Below are 17,414 nucleotides of genomic sequence, written 5' to 3'. Positions count from 1 at the left end.
TCCGATGGTGTCCAGAAATGTCAGAAGAGCTTTGAGCGCAGAGCGTTGCTTGGCTGGATTGGGCCAGGGACCAAGCAATTTTGATAGGGAGAAAGGGCGAGAGTCCAGCTGACGAAGAGACTCGGAGAGTGTGGTTCGGGAAGGTTCGTAGTGAGGGCAATGAAGAAGGATGTGCTCCAGATCCTCAAGAGCACCACAGTGGCAGCAGGTGGGAGAGTCAACTTGTCTCAAGCGGTAACGCCACTGAGCTGTAAATGCCACATCGAGGCGCATTTGGTGGATTAATGCAGCATCTTGACGAGAGGTGTTTCGTGGCATGCGGAAAGCGAGCGTAGGATCAACTCTGTTCAACATAGAGGGGGGAAGCATGTCGGTTGTCCGTTGGCGGGAAGCCAGGGGTGTCACTAGGCGTCGCAGAATTGAACGGCGGTCTCCTCTCAGCAGAACAATATGGGTTCGTTTCCGATACGAGAGTGCTGCTTCTGCGGCGCTGTCGGCCTGCTCGTTCCCCACGACACCACAATGGGCTGGAACCCACTGGAGAACTAGCCTGTGGCCTGCGGCCTGCGGCGTAGATAGTCTGGTAATCCATTAACACGTCTGTGACTAGGGGTGCGGATAGGCCTCGTATGCCGGAATTCTCAATTGCTTGAGGTGCAGATTTGGAGACTGTAAAGACTGCCCATTCCCGGGGTGGAAAATCAGCGATGTGTTGTAGAAAGAAGGATGGCATAGAGTTCCGCAGCTGTGGAGGAGGTTGGATGTGAAAGGCGTCTTCCGTGCACGATGCCTTCGGATGGAATGACGAAGGCTGAGGCGGACTTGTTGTTTCGGGATGCGCCATCAGTATATGCTGCCGTAAACGTAGAAAACTTCTCGTCTACCAGAGCATGAAAATGGGCTCGGAGGACTTGAGGGGGGACCTGATCTCTTCTTTCCAGAAGGTTTGGGAGGCGTACAAAAGTGTGCGGGACCAGTAGAGACCAGGGGGCTTCCGGCGGTATAGTGTCCTTAGTTATGAAGCCAGTGAGAGTCTGGCGTGTCCTCTGCGCTACTCGATAGAAGTCGCTTTCAGGGCGGTATCGAATTTTCCTGAGTAGCGCGTGGCGAGGAATGTGAGCACGCAAACGGAGGTAGTGCCGAGCTGTTTCCCGTTCACGGAGAACTTCAATCGGGAGCTCACCAGCTTCAGCCAGTACTTGCCGTGTTTCAGCCATTCTTGGAACTCCGAGGAATCGACGAAGGCTTCGAGCAAACAGGGACCGAAGTGTATTTAACGAAGTTGTTGATATCCTGTGCAGAATAGGAAGGCTGTAAAGCACAGTTGGCCTCACCAATGCCGTGTGAACCGCGAGCAGCGAACGCTGATCACAGCCCCAAGTAACTTCGCAATGTTTGACCTATTTTTGCACATTGTAGCTATGAAAAAACTAGCCGTGTATATGCAGAACAATATCGGTCTGACATCGAGCGTACCGTGGCATACAGTGTCGGCAGAATGTCGGGTGCCACATCGGCCCGACTGAGGGGGATGTTGCAAAGCGGACATTGGGCCGACATAGGGGCTGTCGGTAGTAGCATGGACCGATGTTGGCAGGACATCGGTGTGCTGCTTGGGGTGCTTGAAGTTACGTACATCTATCAGAACTTTGTAATTAAAACTCCTCTATGGTGCTCACATATAATAATATTAGACTTTTTATAATAAAACTTGCAATTTTGATTGTAATTAAATGTGCTACCCCATTTTAGCGCTGGTTCATTGAAATCTTGTGTGATTACTATTAATAAAAAATAATGTGTATGATGTGTGATACCCCTTCATTGCCATAGCATCATACACTGGCGCGCAGACTTGCCTCGAACAGCGGAGTGCGTGTCGTCAGGTCGGTAGGCACAGCGGATGCGTCTGATAGACGGTGCGGTATGGCGAACGCATCCGTTGTGAGTACCGACCCTCCCTTCAAGGGGATAATCCCAATATCGTTTCCAGCTGTGTATCAGCTGCCGATGACACGCGCTCCGCTGTTCGAGACAAGTGTGCGCGTCACTGTACCTGTAGTAAGTATAACCTTTGTTACGTGTATCGTATTGTGTTTCTTCTGCATCATGTTTTTGGCTTGGTTTTTCTGCTTCACACAGAGTCATAACATAATTCCCGACACTAATGACTTTAATAAATATATTATAGGCTGAAAAATGTGCGAGGGTAAGCGCGCAAGCAGCCCTCCGGTGACGCGCCGCCCGCCACGCGCGGGAAAAAATACGCGAACGGACCAGACGCGATGGTGGCGCTGCCCTGGCGGGGGTGCCGGCATTTCTCATTGCCGTAGTTTCTCAATCTAACGGTGCGGTATGGCGCGCGTCCTTTCCGTGCGCAGGGTTTGCCGACGGTCTGACTGGCGGGCGTGGGAATTAAAAAAATGTTTTCTAAAAAAGTTCAAATAGTTGGACCAAAATATTTCGCACACATATTCAGTGTTCGCTAATGAACACACAGCGCGAGTATCGCTCAGTTCTGCGGCACTTCAAAATCGGCATATCTGACCTTTAATAGTTCATGGTAGGACAGGTTGTTAGCTCATAATTCCCTATACCTCGATTTTTTCTGACGTGCATTGCTGGAACACAGTTCGCCAACGGCTGCCATAACAGGGCAAAGTTACACTAACCAAAGCGCACAGCGGTCATGGATAAAGTTTGTTAACTCTAACCTGCAATATGGAATTTAAAATGCGTGCTAACTCTGCCACGTTGCATGAACAAGGTGTTTCAGTTTCATTTTCGGCGGTGCTTACTCAAACTTGTCATACCGTGCCGTGCACACACTAAAAAAATTCGTACTTTGCGTACTTACTTTGAGTTAAAATTTGCTCGAACTTTACACAACGATAACTATTACGGTAAGCTTGATTGGTCAAAGCGTTGGATGGTGTGGTGGCTGGCAAAATTAACTCGTTATTAACTGCCGCACCACAGTTTCCCTTTGGGTGAATACCATAAAACAGTTTGCATCAACATGACAGCGGTTACGAGTTCCCGACGTCTTTCGTTGCGAGAACTCTGTGCAGCTGTTTGTACGTACAATGTAATAGCCCTTTTGCCTTCATTCGTATTACAAATTTCGTCTAACTGGACATTTTGCTTGCGTTAATTATTCGTAGAATCAACCACAGAATCAACATCTAGATAAATATACCACACTCCAATACCGCGCATACATTGAACTTGCATTCCGACATCTTAACAATCAGCCCCCGCGGCGAACGTGCCCGCAGGTGGCGGGCTGTGCCGAGAGTACGGGGAGAGTCACGTTCGAAGTGGTTCGTAGCTCAAATTCTGGTCTACAGGGTAAAGGTCATGTGCTGCTCGTGCTCCTGTGGCCCTTCTGCTGTGTGGTGACACCTCACTCATGATAGCGAAAATGCAGTCATTCGTTTTCTTTTGTGGAAGAATTGTGATGTGGCAATTCCATTTAACGCTTTATTTTACCCCTTACGTGCGTCACAGCGGTTGTTTTTTACATTCATGCATTCATGTTATTTTTTCTTGGTTTTGTATCACACCATGAACCACTCGTTGCCTGCATGTTGTCGTGGACTTTCCCTAAGGTGCAATCACATAGTTTTCCTTCCGGACGTCGTTGCGAAATGAAAAGCCGATCGGTCCGAAAGAGGTGTAAGAGTGGGCTATTTGGAGCGTGGCTCCCACTCGTTTCTTTGGTTCATTCAAGCATTGCATTGAATCGGATATGATGATAACCCCTGGGGAAAGACGCCACAGCTCCGCTCGTGAGGCAGTCGTTTACATAATTATCTATACGTACATCCGTTGTGAGTGTGATGGGCAGCACAGATATGACACCATTGGCGCATGGGCCGTTCCTGACATCTTGCAAACAAAGTTGTAACTCTTACGATTGGTCAGGCGGTACCATATACTGTGCTATTGGGTCCGAGCAAACGTAATATCATTTCTAAGGTCTGTATAACACCTGATTCCTTTGAGAACCGTAATGCTGCTTCTTTTGAGGGTAAGGTGATCTCTATTATGAAGCCAACGTAACGTATGTGTGAATATGCGTCACGTCCGAGTATTTCAGACCGTGCAAAGGATGCTGTGGGACGGAAAACGTCGATGCCAATCTCATCCGCGTCTTTTGCTCCTTTCTTTGACTCTTCTGTCGTCCGTCAATCTAAGCACATTGCCTGACCGCGTCTATTGAAACAACGGTCCCTTCTACACGAATCCCACGTGTCATCTTGGTCCCAGGTGCCGACTGGAATGCGAATTAGCTACATGCTTCGCTCTTATTTATGTCAAACTTTATAGACGTCTGGGCAAAGTATCACGATATTTCATCAATAATTTAAAGAGCGAGAACTGACGCACCATGAGATTGTCAGGGACTGACTCTGTGTTGCTTCAAAAATTACCCTGAAAGATTCATTCTCCCTTACCATGCAGCGAGCACCGTCAGGATGATGGACAACTTTGTAAGGCTTGTTGAGGCAATAATATTTGCAGCCATAATTCCATATTATTCCCTGCATGCAAGAGAATGAGGCATGTTATACTAGAAGTGACACCTGTGCATGTACTATAAACACTATCTCCGCCTGAGCTAATGATGAGCCGGCATGATATTCTTTATGTAAGTACACCCAACAGACTTGGTACACTCCTACTTTGTTCGAAGCCAAAGTCAACGTGCTTCATGAAAAAGAAATGGTGAATAAACTGATCCACTGTCCGATAAAACCGCGTTGCTACGACATTGAGAGGTGGCAACTTTGAACACTGCGAGGAGGTTCAACAGTGTCACAATAAATGTGGCACAAAAGAAAGTGTAATCCATGTTATACTTTTCTCAAGTCAACTAGATGGACACTTACTTGCAAAGCGCGCCTACTTTAAAAAGTTGTCACGTCAAACAATGAAAAAATGAAGTTTCGGTAGGTTACCCTGCAGAGACAGCAACAGACACTCTGACAGATAACATAACACTTACCATACCCTATAGCAAAATTACTTCCGCTGTGATTATCAACTTATGCAAGGTATCTATTAATCATTTCATCTTAACACTAATACGAACCCCTCCTCTTTATCTGCACGACTCGCCCGTCTATCACGAACAAACAGGGTAACTGCTGCGTCCTTCAGATGGCCTATGTTATACATGGTTATCAGGTGACATGCTGTGCTCTACGCCGCTGGGCGGCTTCCTTTTTAAACGGATGTTTTTGCGAAATAAATGTTGTTGCATAACTGACTATATGCTGACTGCCGGATCTCATTTTTACATATCAAGAAACCACGCTAGCGCCGTAGCAGTAGCGACGAGGCGCGAAGAAGAGCATATCCACGACCACAACATGGGCACATTTGGATTACAGTTACCGTCGTCGTTCTTACATTTGCCGTACATTTACGTCGTTGTGGTGAACCTGAAGTGTCATGGGAACAACAGTGAGAAATTTTCGTCAGCTACTTGGACGCAGCTGCGGATTCTACATTCACGCCTGCTAGGCAGTGAGCGGTACTCCTTTACTGATTGGGTGTTGAAGGCCAACGTATCTTGAATGCTCTAACTACTACAACGGTCACAGCAGTGCCACAGACGTCTTCCAAAGAAGAAGGCAAACACAGTAAATCGCCAGACTGTGCAGACTTGTCACAGCGGGCGCTGCGCATTTTGGAGTACCTTCGAACGTCGTCATTGTATGTTACCAGTTCCGCGCACGTAAGCAACTAACGGGCGAGTCCGCACAGGCCTTTCTCAGCGACCTAGGATATTTGGCATGGAAGTGTTAAGTTCGGAAATTTCGAGAGTGATGCAATCAAGGACCACGTGTTGTAGGGTACAACGCTAAAAACTCTCGTGAGCGGCTGCTGGTACACGGGGGCAACTTACTCTAAAAGAAGCGGTTTTCCTTGGCACTGACGTAAAAAGAAGGTAGGAAAGCTGCTGCGGACATGGACCGTGCGACGAATGTGAACAAGTTGATTGAACAAGTTGATTGAACAAGCTGATTGAACAACAACTGAACAAGTTTGGCAACGACCGAAATGATACTCTTCACGGAAAACTCCTCAGCAGTCAGCGAGCAGGAGGACATGACATGAGCCAGACGGTAAGCATGTAGCCTGTTATCGATGTGGGGGACACTTTGCTAACAATGAACAGTGTAGAGCTCGAAATAACAAATGTCGTGTATATGGTAAATGGGCATCTTATGAAAGTGTGGTGAAGCTAGTAGATGAACAGAAATAAATATTCGAATACTGCAGAAGCTGTTTCCATCACGTTGGTTGTTCATAGGACACGGCACCTTCCGTGACATGTGTGTCAACATAAGTCAACACGCGTATGAAAGCAACGTTGGAACCAAGCTTAGCTGTACGTGGGTGTTTTCAAGCGAGTGTGAATTAGAAGGACAGAACTGCTCCAATTTTGTTTTAGGTTGTACAGTATGGCGCACCATTACCAGGAAGAGATGACGTTAAGCGCTTAAATATCTGCATCGAAGGAATATCGCTTCAATGTGCTTGCATCCAGAGTCAGCGAAATGTTCTGCCACAAGATCTTCGGGGGAAGTTTGGGCATTTTTTGACGGCTGCGCTGTGCTGGCAAAATGATTTGCTCACAGAGTGCAAGTGAAACCGGATGCACAGCTTGTATCAGCGAAACTGTGCAAACCTTCCTTGGTCCTGAAAGACAAAGCAAGGTATATCTAAACAGGTAGCGCAACTCCCATAGGCCCATGTGCCTTCAGAATCACGCCATGGTAGAGACGGTCAGCGTCATCCATCCGTTGCGTAGACTACTAGGATTATAAAGAAATGATCTCAGAGATGACGTCAGTAGTATGAATAATAAGTAGTGCATAATAAGCCGTGGCACGTTTACGTTGGCGCACTTCGTTTGCGTTGTATTCCGTTTTCCTAACCCAGGGAACAGTTCCAGAACATAGAAAAATAAAGCATATCAGGTTTAATGAAACATATCAATTCGAAATACATACAGTTATCACAGATTTTGACAACTTCAAACAGAAGGGCAGCGTGATGACCACACAGGAATTACCGATGGCTAACTTAAGGTTCATTTCTCTCCTAGAGCTATAGGTACACGTAGTGATTAGACGCTTGCATTTTTTCAATGAGTGGCCATTATAGGACCATTCCAACAAAACATGACATTGTTGGTGCACAGCTGATTCCTGCTAACACTCACGCTATCATGGCCACTCGTCCCATTATTATTATTTTTTTCGATGCCAGCAACAGGGGATTGTGTATGCATCTGTTCACACGTGTTAAGCTTGGATTACAGCTCCAAGATGTGAACGTCGCTTCCTGTTCAACCCAAAAAGTGTACGAACAGTAGAACGAAGAAGTGTTACAATGCAAGGACACACGCGGCACGGATAGGCAGATGCACGGATAACCACGCCCATTGTGACACATGCTCAAAGGAGCAGGATACGGAAATGTACTCGGGTGGTAGATGATTTCGTATATGTGGACGAGTGGGGCAACATAAAGTTTTGTCTACATTAAAATTATTTATACCCCATTAGTACACGTACAAGCCATGCCCATGCTGTAAAGTTTTTCTGTTTACGATCGTACGTCTACTACCAACACCCAGAATCGCTCGCACCTCATGGTGGTAGCCTTGCGGATGGGTCTGATTTAGTATTTTTGCTTGTTTTCGCTACCAGTTTAGATATACCTTGGACAAAGTATCATAGGAACTGAAGAGAATGGAGCGAGCAGGTGGACACATCACCATAGGTTTCGCCGATTGTCGTAGTTCATAAGAAGGATTGTGGCAGATGCTTACCCATTCCCTAGTTTTGAAGAATTGCTGAACTCATTGTCCGGAGCAAGAATCAGGCTGACCTACTCGTTGATCGTTTTCACAACAAATCGAGTTCTTCTGATTATAACAGGAATTTCCTCTCCTTGAAGCAACATGTCGGAAAACAAGCCATTCCAGTCATAGGTTGTGAGAACATTGCATACAGCGATCCCTTTACTATGGTAGAGCTCCTGAGAGCACTGTCTTCCGTAAAAGTCAGTGCCGCGGGACCACACCGTATTCCATATTCGATGCTCACTCACCTGCCAAAGGAATCTAAACAATGTTTGCTCAAGTTTTTTAATACCGTCTTGGAAGAGGGCCAAATGCCGTCAACATGAAAGACGGTCATCCCCTTCCTGGTGCCTTGGAAGGATGCTTCAAACCGAACCAGTTACCGGCGCTGACAAGCTGTTTAGGCAAATGTTTCGAGAGTATCGTTAGCAATAGTTATATACTCTCTTGAGGTTATTATCGGCCTTAATAATAGCCATTGTCGATTTCGAAACGCGCGTTTGACAGCAGACCACCTTATGCGATTGGAATCCGCTATTCGAGAGGCGTTTGTCAGAGGAAATCCCTGCGCGACTGTTTTCTTTGATTTAGAAAAAAGCCTAACGCCTATGATACTGCTTGGCGTTATGGTATCATCCGGGACCTTTACTCATTAGGAGTACAGGGCCGACTTCTTCATATAACCAACTTGTTACGAGGTAGGACCTTCAGAGTCCGACTGGGGAGAACGCTACCACGGTCTTTCATTCAAGAAAATTGAGTTCCGCAAGGTTCAGGGCTGAGCGTAACACGTTTTATAGTTAAAATGAACTCAATAGCGAGCGTTACTCCCGCTTCTATTTTATACTTTTTGTATGTGGACGACGTAAAGATTCCTTATTCGTCTACAAACTTGAGTACTTTTGAGAGGCAGCTGCAACTCACTATTAACGAACTAGTGGAATGGGCCGACCCAATTGGTTCTAAATTACCTCCTGAAAAACTGTGTGTGTCTTGTTTTCCAATAGAACGGGGCTGTACCAAGACCCCACACTGGCTATCGATTGTCACGGTCTTGCCGTACATGACGAACACAAATTATTTGGCATCATATTCGATAAAAAGCTCACTTTCGTGCCGCACATCAAGCTTTTGAAAGACATTAAAGATTTCATTAAATACACTTCGGTCCCTGTTTCCTCGAAGCATTCGTCGATGCCTCAGAGTTCCAAGAATGGCTGAAACACGGCAAGTACTGGCTGAAGCTGGTGAGCTCCCGATTGAGGTTCTCCGTGAACGTGAAACGGCTCGACACTTCCTCCGTTTGCGTGCTCACATTCCCCGCCACCCGCTCCTCAGGAAAATTCGATACCGCCCTGAAAGCGACTTCTATCGAGTAGCGCAGAGGACAGGCCAGACTCTCACTGGCTCCATAACTAAGGACACTATACCGCCGGAAGCCCCCTGGTCTCTACCGGTACCGCCCACTTTTGTACGCCTTCCAAACCTTCTGGAAAGAAGAGATCAGGTCCCTCTCAAGTATTCCGAGACCATTTTCATGCTCTGGTAGACGAGAAGTTTTCTACGTTTACGGCAGCATATACCGATGGCGCGTCCCGAAACAACAAGTCCACCTCAGCATTCGTCATACCATCCAAAGGCGTACTGCACGGAAGACGCCTTTCCCATCCAACCTCCTCCACAGCTGCGGAACTCCATGCCATCCCTTTCTTTCTAGAACGCATCGCTGATTTTACACCGCGGGAATAGGCAGTCTTCACAGACTCCAAATCTGCGCTTCAAGCAATTGAACATTACGGCATACGAGGCCCATCCGCACCCCTAGTCACATATGTGTTAATGGCTTACCACACTATCTACGCAGCAGGCCACAGGCTAGTTCTCCACTGGGTTCCAGACCATTGTGGTGTCGTGCAGCACGCCGACACCGCTGCAGAAGCAGCACTATCGTATCGGAAACGGACCAGTATTGTTCTGCTGAGAGGAGACCGCCGTTCAATTCTGCGACGCCTAGTACCACCCCTGGCTTCCCGCTAATGGACAACCGACATTCTTGCCCCTTCTATGTTGAGCAGAGTTGATCCAACGCTCGCTTTCCGCATGCCACGAAACCCCTCTTGTCAAGATGCTGCAATAATCCACCGAATACGCCTCGATGTGACCTTTACAGCTCAGTGGTGTTACCGCTTGAGACAAGTTGACTCTCCCACCTGCTGCCACTGTGGTGTTCTTGAGGATCTGGAGCATATTCTTCTTCATTGCTCCCAAAACCAACCTTCCCGAACCACACTCTCCGAGTCTCTTCGTCACGTGGACTCTCGCCCCTTCCCCATATCGAAATTGCTTGGTGCCTGGCCCAAACCAGCCCAGCAACGCTCTGTGCTCAAGGCTCTTCTGACATTTCTGGACACCATCGGACTTCGATCGTTATTGTGAGGGGGCTCGTTATTTTATTCCCCCCCTTCCCATCAGCAATGGGGTAGAGCATCGCCTGTGGCGATGAACCTCCCTACTCTCCACAGCCAAAAATAAAGTTGTTGTCGTTGAAAGACAAATGCTTCAAACCCTTAAATATTCTTAAAACCATTAAGACAGGTCCAGGGGTGCGGACAGAGAGATACTCCGCCGCATATACAGTTATGTTGTTCGTTCCGTACTAGATTACGGATGTGTTGCGTATGGATCAGCACGCTTATCAGTCCTGAAGGCTTTCGTGCACTACCTCGGCTTGCAGCTGGTGCTTGGGGCTTTCAGAACCACACCGGTTCAAAGCCTCTATATCGAATCAAACGAGTGGTCCTTAGAAAGGCGACGCTTTTACCTTGCAGCATGTTATGGGTTGAGAGTAAGGGGCTATCCACAGCAACCTGCACATTCCACTGTAACGATCAGTTCCTTCAAGCGGCTCTTTCTTAATAAGCCTAATGCTGTGGCTTCATTCAGTATTCGGGTGCAACTGGATGTATCTCATGTGAAATTTGATAAACGGGAATGCCCACCTTTGGAAATACAACAAAACTTTGAAGCCCTCAAGTAGACCTTTGGTGACCATGCGGAGATATACACCGATGATTCGAAAACCAATATAGGAGTATCATGTGCCTTGGTATCTGGTGTGTACACTAAGCCACACCGTTAGGCAATGCTTTGTCAATTTCCAGCGTTGAGTTTAATGCAGTTATTGTCGCGCTAAACCATATCTTGCAAGCACACAGATCATCATCGGTTACATACAGAGACTGTCTTAGTGCACTTCATGCCATATGTGGTCTCCACAAACACAAAAACCTGCTGGTAAGAGGGGCACAATATCTCGCGAGTCTCATACAAGGAAAGGACCACAATTCGCACATTTGCTGGCTTCCCAGCCATGTAGGCATAAAGGGGAACGTGAGAGCGGATCGTGCTGCCGCTGCTGCTCAGGATATTGGTTGCACGCCATTTGAGATTCCTCTCAATGATCTCCTAACAGTCATTAGACATGTTATTAACAAGGAATGGCATATACAGGGTGTCTTTTTTTATGCGGTACACATTTTTCATAAACAAACTATAAGGGCTATAGACATGCTGTTTTAACTTCTATCATCTCTGGGCCGGTGGACGTTCTTGGCCATATGTTGCTCGACCGTCAAATGACTAATTACCTAAAAATCGTTAATTAACTTTTTAATTATAAAAGCTACGAAGTTGTCCCAATGAGAACATCTGTTCCTTTCGGTGACCTGGTATCGTAGCCGTTTTCAGAACAAATATCCGTTCGGTAGATCGTCCGCAACAAATTCGTGAAGGTACACTTTGTTGTTGTTTTTTTTTCTTTATTTTGATCGTTGCGCAAATCGAAGACCTGTCTTTCTTTTGCTCTCAATGTGAGAGGGTGAAAGAGCACACTGTCGCCTCTTGCGTCCTGGAAAAAGATTAACAGAAAATGCAACACAAGATAAGGGCGGTTCCGATAGCGTCACCCGATACATATGTTTTTGTTTTCTTTCCGCAAGTTAAAACTCATCTTCGACGCATGAGCTGCACTGTGGCGGCATCTTGGACGCATGAAGCTCCTTCACCATCTCACATTGGGGGTGAAGGAAAGACGCATCTCCGAAGATGGCCAATGACCAAAATATAGAAAAAAATGGTGTTCCTTCACGATTTTTTGGATTGTTGTTCTGAAAGCGGCTATCTTATCAGGTCAGCGAAAGGAACAGATCTTCTTATTAGGACAACTTCCTATGTTTTATAATTACAAAGGTAATTAGTCATTTGACGGTCTAACAACTGAAAACAGCATGTCTAATAGTTTTTATTGAAAATCTGTAGCGTCTGAAAAAAGACACCCTCTACATTTGAACACGCAAACACTCAACAAATGTCAAACCGTCAAGCGGTCAGACCTCGGATAAAACAGTGTGTCCAACATTTGGAAAATGCATTACAGGAACTTTCATTCAGCCGTCTGAGAGCTGGACACACCTTCTTAACACATGGACATCTTCTTCAAGTCGAGGAGATACCACAGTGCGAGCTCTGTGGGACAGCCTTGTTAGCTATACATATACTCATAGTTTGCACTCATCACGAACATTATCGTCAACAACATTTTTCACTGTTTTACCAGTATATGATCTCTTCACCCAGCCCTTTTGCTAAGGGACGAGCCTCTCATTAGTTTTAACCACGTGTAAAACTTCTTAAGAGATGTAGGTTACCTGAATGACCTGTGAACATACAAATATCTCTCATGCAAGTTTTTATTACCCCCATCACCCCATCCAGCATCTCGAAAAGTTGTTGTAGTTCTTCTCTAATGCTTTTTACTTTTTCTATTCCCTTTTACATGAAATTGATAATTTCTAACTAGCAGTGATTGATACCATCGTCGGTGCGCTCTATGGCCTAAGTTGCCTTTGCGCCAGTAAAATCCTAATCCTAACCATCATCATCATCAACAGATTTCGTCGGGTGTGTTTTGGATTATTTTCAGCACCGTCGGTATTTCAGAAGCTGAAGTGACGCCTTCTACAGGATTCTAAGGGGGTTATTCTGTATTCTGCACTCTGTATCGTCGTGTACGGCGCCGCATCAGATGAATATCGGCGAAACCTGCGTAGAGTGCTGACAATAATTTCAAAAGCTGGGCTGATGTTGAACTAACTCTAAGCGTGTATACGACACTCGAGACATCCAGTTTCTGGGCGATAAACTGTCCAGAGGGAATTCTACCATTACAGTCAAAGATCGACGACATCACGCAAGCACCTGTTCCTTGGAATGTCGATGGTCTGCGCTCATTCCTAGGTCTTACTGGTTATTACGCCCGATTTACACCCAGTTACGCAGACGTTGTGGAGCTCTTTCGCAAATTCCAGCGCAAATGGGTGCAGTTCAGCTGGAGCAGAGAGGCGTGCAAAGAGGCTTTCAAGAATATCAAGCGACTGCAAGGAGCGGCTTAGTTACTGCGGCCTTTTAACTCCAAGATGCTGATCGCTGTAACAACTGTCGTACCAAATTATGGGCTTTGAGCTGTGCTGCAACAGGCTGGGAAAAATGGACAAGCACACCGTAGCCTTCACAAGAGTCTGTATGCGTCGGAAAGACAGTATTCTACGGGTGTGCGGGAAGCTGTCGCACGGGTCTGGGCATGCGAGTACTGGCCATTTTGCCGTTTCCCAACAATGAAGAGATGGAGTTCGAGGATGAATTAATTTTATGGGTATCAGTTTGTGTGACTAAAGAAGGGGCCCAGCAAGCATCTGGTGAATATTTTCTGCTCCAAGACATCATGCGATACATGAGGACATCATGGCCTCGTAAGCGGGACGTGGCTAAACAAGTGGTCCGATTTTTCCAAGTCCGGGAAGAACTGTCAGCTGCTGATGGCCTTCTGTTTCGCGGCGAAAGACTCTTCGCACCCAGGACGTTAACTGCACGGATAATGGCACACGTTCATGAGTCCCACCAGGGCATGGCGAGGACCAAACAACGTATACGAGAAGCGTACTGGTGGAAAGGTGTTGGCCGGGATGTGGAACATTAAATTAGAAGCTGCAAAGTGTGTTAAGTGGCAGGTAAATTCTGCCAAACCGTCGCCTGCACCCTTACAACATGTGCCACTTCAGGACAAACCATGGCAAAAACTCGCTATTGATATAGTCAGGCCCCTCGAAGGATCTGCGTTGGGATCAATGTTCACCATTACCTTGATGGACTATTATAGATGGTGGCCGGAAGTTGTTGCGGTCGGAACAGTGACGGCACAGGTCATAATAACTTTCCTTCGCCGCGTGTTTAGTTGAGAGGGATTGCCCGAGGAACTTGTGTCCGACTACGGCCCTCAGTTCACTTCGTCAGCTCTAAAGCAATTTCTTAAAGAAAGGGATGTCAAGCAGTTCTTTTCCCCAGTGTATTACCCGCTTGCCAATGGGTTAATCGAAAGATTTAACCGCGTTTTAAAAGATCAACCGCAGAAGTCGTGAAACAGAGCCTTATGATGGATCGGTACCCCTCAAGCAACAACTGGCTGTGCCCCAGCGGTGCTGCTTCACGGCTGCCCAGGACACTGTTGCATATAACGGGAATACTTGTGCCATTAAACAGCCATATGACAAGGCGAGCTACGGCCACGTCTTACGTGGCCTATACATTCGGGAGATAAGGTGTCGGGCTTTCGGCGGATCACTGAGTATCTTGGAAGGTCTGTGTGGATACCGACCGAGGACGGGAACAGTGATTATCCGACCTAGGTAGCGGAGTGCTGCAGGGTGGGGTTCTGAGCCCTCTGCTGTCCAATGGAATCATGGCAGACTTACCGCACCGTTTACCCAAGAAGGTCTCTATGAGCATTTACGCTGACGATATATGTATATGGACATCTGGGTCGCAATCGCCTGCTTTGCAACAGCGACTCCAGAATGCGATAGATTGCGCGGTATCCTTCGGACAGAGCCATGGACGTAGCTGCCGTGAACACTCTATTTCTCCTGTTTACTCGAAAAATAATGAAGAGTCTTCGACTGACTCTCAATGGTCTGCCAATTCAGACGGTGTCGCTCTTCTTAGTAGTCGTCACTGATGCACAATATCATGGTCTGCTGACATAAAACAACTTTAGGGGCGGTCTGACGCACGGGTCAACGTCCTTCATCGTCTCTCCGGCGCCCGTTGGGGGATGTCAACCAAGTCCCTACTTACGGTACGTAGGGCTCTTATTCGGCAAATGGCGGCTTACCATTTACCTGTACCATATGGGATAAGCAACACAGCAGAGAGGACACTACAGACAGTTTTAACAAGCGGTCTGAAAATCTGCCTCGGAGTACCTCGATTCATCTCCAATGTTTTGGCAACAGCAGAAGCTAAAGAACTGCCTGTAGAGGTGCTGAGAACGTAAGAAATAGTGCGCCACTATCTGCGCCTGAATCTGCGTCGTCACAAGCACCCCCTGGCACGGAAATTGCGATGCCGAAATTCTGACTTCTACAAACCCATTGTTCTTTACCAGAGCAACTTGCCAAAAACACAACCCCTAAGAGCGACACAGTATCCCCCTTGGACTGTAGAGCTACCGCGGATTTGCATCTCCGTGGCTGGAGTACACCATCTCCAGTCTACTTTGAGCACTGCTATTTTCATTGATGGATCGACGACGGCATTAGGCCCAGTATCTGCGTTTTGTGGTGCCACTAAACAGGAAAGAGGGAATGGCATGACTGTCGCACAAAACATCTTCAACAACAGCAGAAGTGGTAGCCATCCAGCTGGCAATACCGTACGTAGCAGGGTGTCGGAGCGAACCGAAAACCGGAACCGAAAACCGAAAAAAAAACGCTATTTTGGTGCGAACCGGAACGGAATGGAAACCGTATACGTTTTTTTCGCTCAGGAGCGAAACCGAAAAATATATTTAACGCTTTTCGGTCAAAGAAAAAAACTTCGCCGGTTTGGACTACGGATAGGCGAATGAAACAGACGTCGTGTGCTCTGAAGTCATGTCATGGATATTATACGAGGTTTACGGTTACGGTGGAATGTATGTCGGTATGCTATGACCCTTAGGCTCCCTTTGTAATGGTTTATCGTTCGCACACGCACACAGATTTAGAGGTACATGTGACTCTCTAGCAGTGTGCCGTAGTGTTTGTTTTAAACTCTTCAACTCTCGTAGTGTTCCCCCAAACTCTCCTCAACTAAACAGCGACTCAAGGGGGCTGCATAACGGCTTCTTTATCGGTAATGTCGCGCAACGCGTCCCTTGTTTGAGAGCAGCTAAGTTGAATACATTTACGTATACGCGAGGGCAAGCCCGTGCGAAGTGGCAACTGTTTTGTGGACAGGACACGGAGAAAATAAAACGGAGCCGTCGAGCGCGTTTGTGAGAGATGGTGTTCCTCGATTTGCGTCGTACTCGTGCGGTGGTGCTTGCTGGCTAGGCAGTAGCAACAGACATTCGGATGGGACGCGATCGCTGCAACCCAGCAAGAAAGTACTTTACGTATGACATCACGACAAACAAGTCCGTTTGTAGCATGCGCTTCAAGAAAGGAGAAAGCCCATTTGAACAGACAGTAACCTACAGGAACCAGGGGCTACCAATTTCATAGCTGTCTATTAATATTGAATACCATGTATGCGGAATAAACGGGTTTACATTTTGTAACGTTGTTTTTTATTGGGGGGGGGGTGAATATTCCCAGCAGAAGCGGAACCGGTTAAAAACCGTTAATTTTTTTGCTCCGGAGCAGAACCGGTACCGGATCGTTTATGATGTAATCGGAACGAAACCGGAACGAAAAACGTTTCGGTTCAACACCCTGGTACGTAGTGTCACAGCAGTCACCTGCCGAGTGGGTTGTGTACAGCGATTCAAACGCTGGACTCTAAGCCATGCTCTCATTCTTGGGAAATGGCTCTATGACACCAACAGTTCGAAAAATATTTCATGAATACAACAAATGTAGAGTCGCCGGCCACAAAGTTATTCTGCAGTGGACTCCTGGACATGTGCGCATAGGAGGAAATCATGCTGCTCAACGAACTAGGAGGCATAGCACATCTATCTTCAACACTGCATCCGATGATACACTCAAAGTCAGATGTTACATCTTCATTAAAGTCATTCTTCTAGTGAACATGTGAATAGTGGACTTCTACTGAACATGCGAATAGTGGACTTCTGAATAGCGAACATGTGCATAGTGAACAACGAGCTTGCGAGTAGAGCACATCAGAAGTATTTTGGGGGGCTGAGCGTGAGAATTTATGTTAGGAGTAGCAAAAGAAGTCGGGAGACGAGTTCAATTTCTCATCTTTTTTCCTTACAAACAAACAAACGTGTGCCATCGTCGAACGGTAGAGACGTTCGCAAGAAGGTGCAAGCCCATTAAAAACGCATGAACGACTACACAGATCAGCGACGGAATGCCAAGGTTCCACTTTCCAGGAGGAGACTTTGTACGTATTAAGTTGAAGGCAAAGGGAAGGCAATGCCATCATACTCTAAACAACTAAAATGTGTTAAAGAAGTGTGGAAACA

General features: G+C 46.8%; 1 long non-coding RNA gene across 1 annotated transcript in view; it reads right to left on the bottom strand.

The window, feature by feature from the left end:
• The window catches only part of LOC135370510 (uncharacterized), a 104,360-nt gene that overhangs the window by 45,117 nt on the left and 41,829 nt on the right, over positions 1–17,414 (bottom strand). The window contains exon 2 of the long non-coding RNA XR_010415364.1: positions 4,461–4,547. This is a non-coding gene — a long non-coding RNA (uncharacterized LOC135370510). The remainder of the gene's footprint in view (positions 1–4,460; positions 4,548–17,414) is intronic.

Source organism: Ornithodoros turicata, chromosome 1 (assembly GCF_037126465.1).
Source record: "Ornithodoros turicata isolate Travis chromosome 1, ASM3712646v1, whole genome shotgun sequence".
NCBI classification, from domain to species: domain Eukaryota; kingdom Metazoa; phylum Arthropoda; class Arachnida; order Ixodida; family Argasidae; genus Ornithodoros; species Ornithodoros turicata.
Note: the sequence above shows the minus strand (reverse complement) of the source record. Positions and strands in the feature narration are given on the sequence as shown.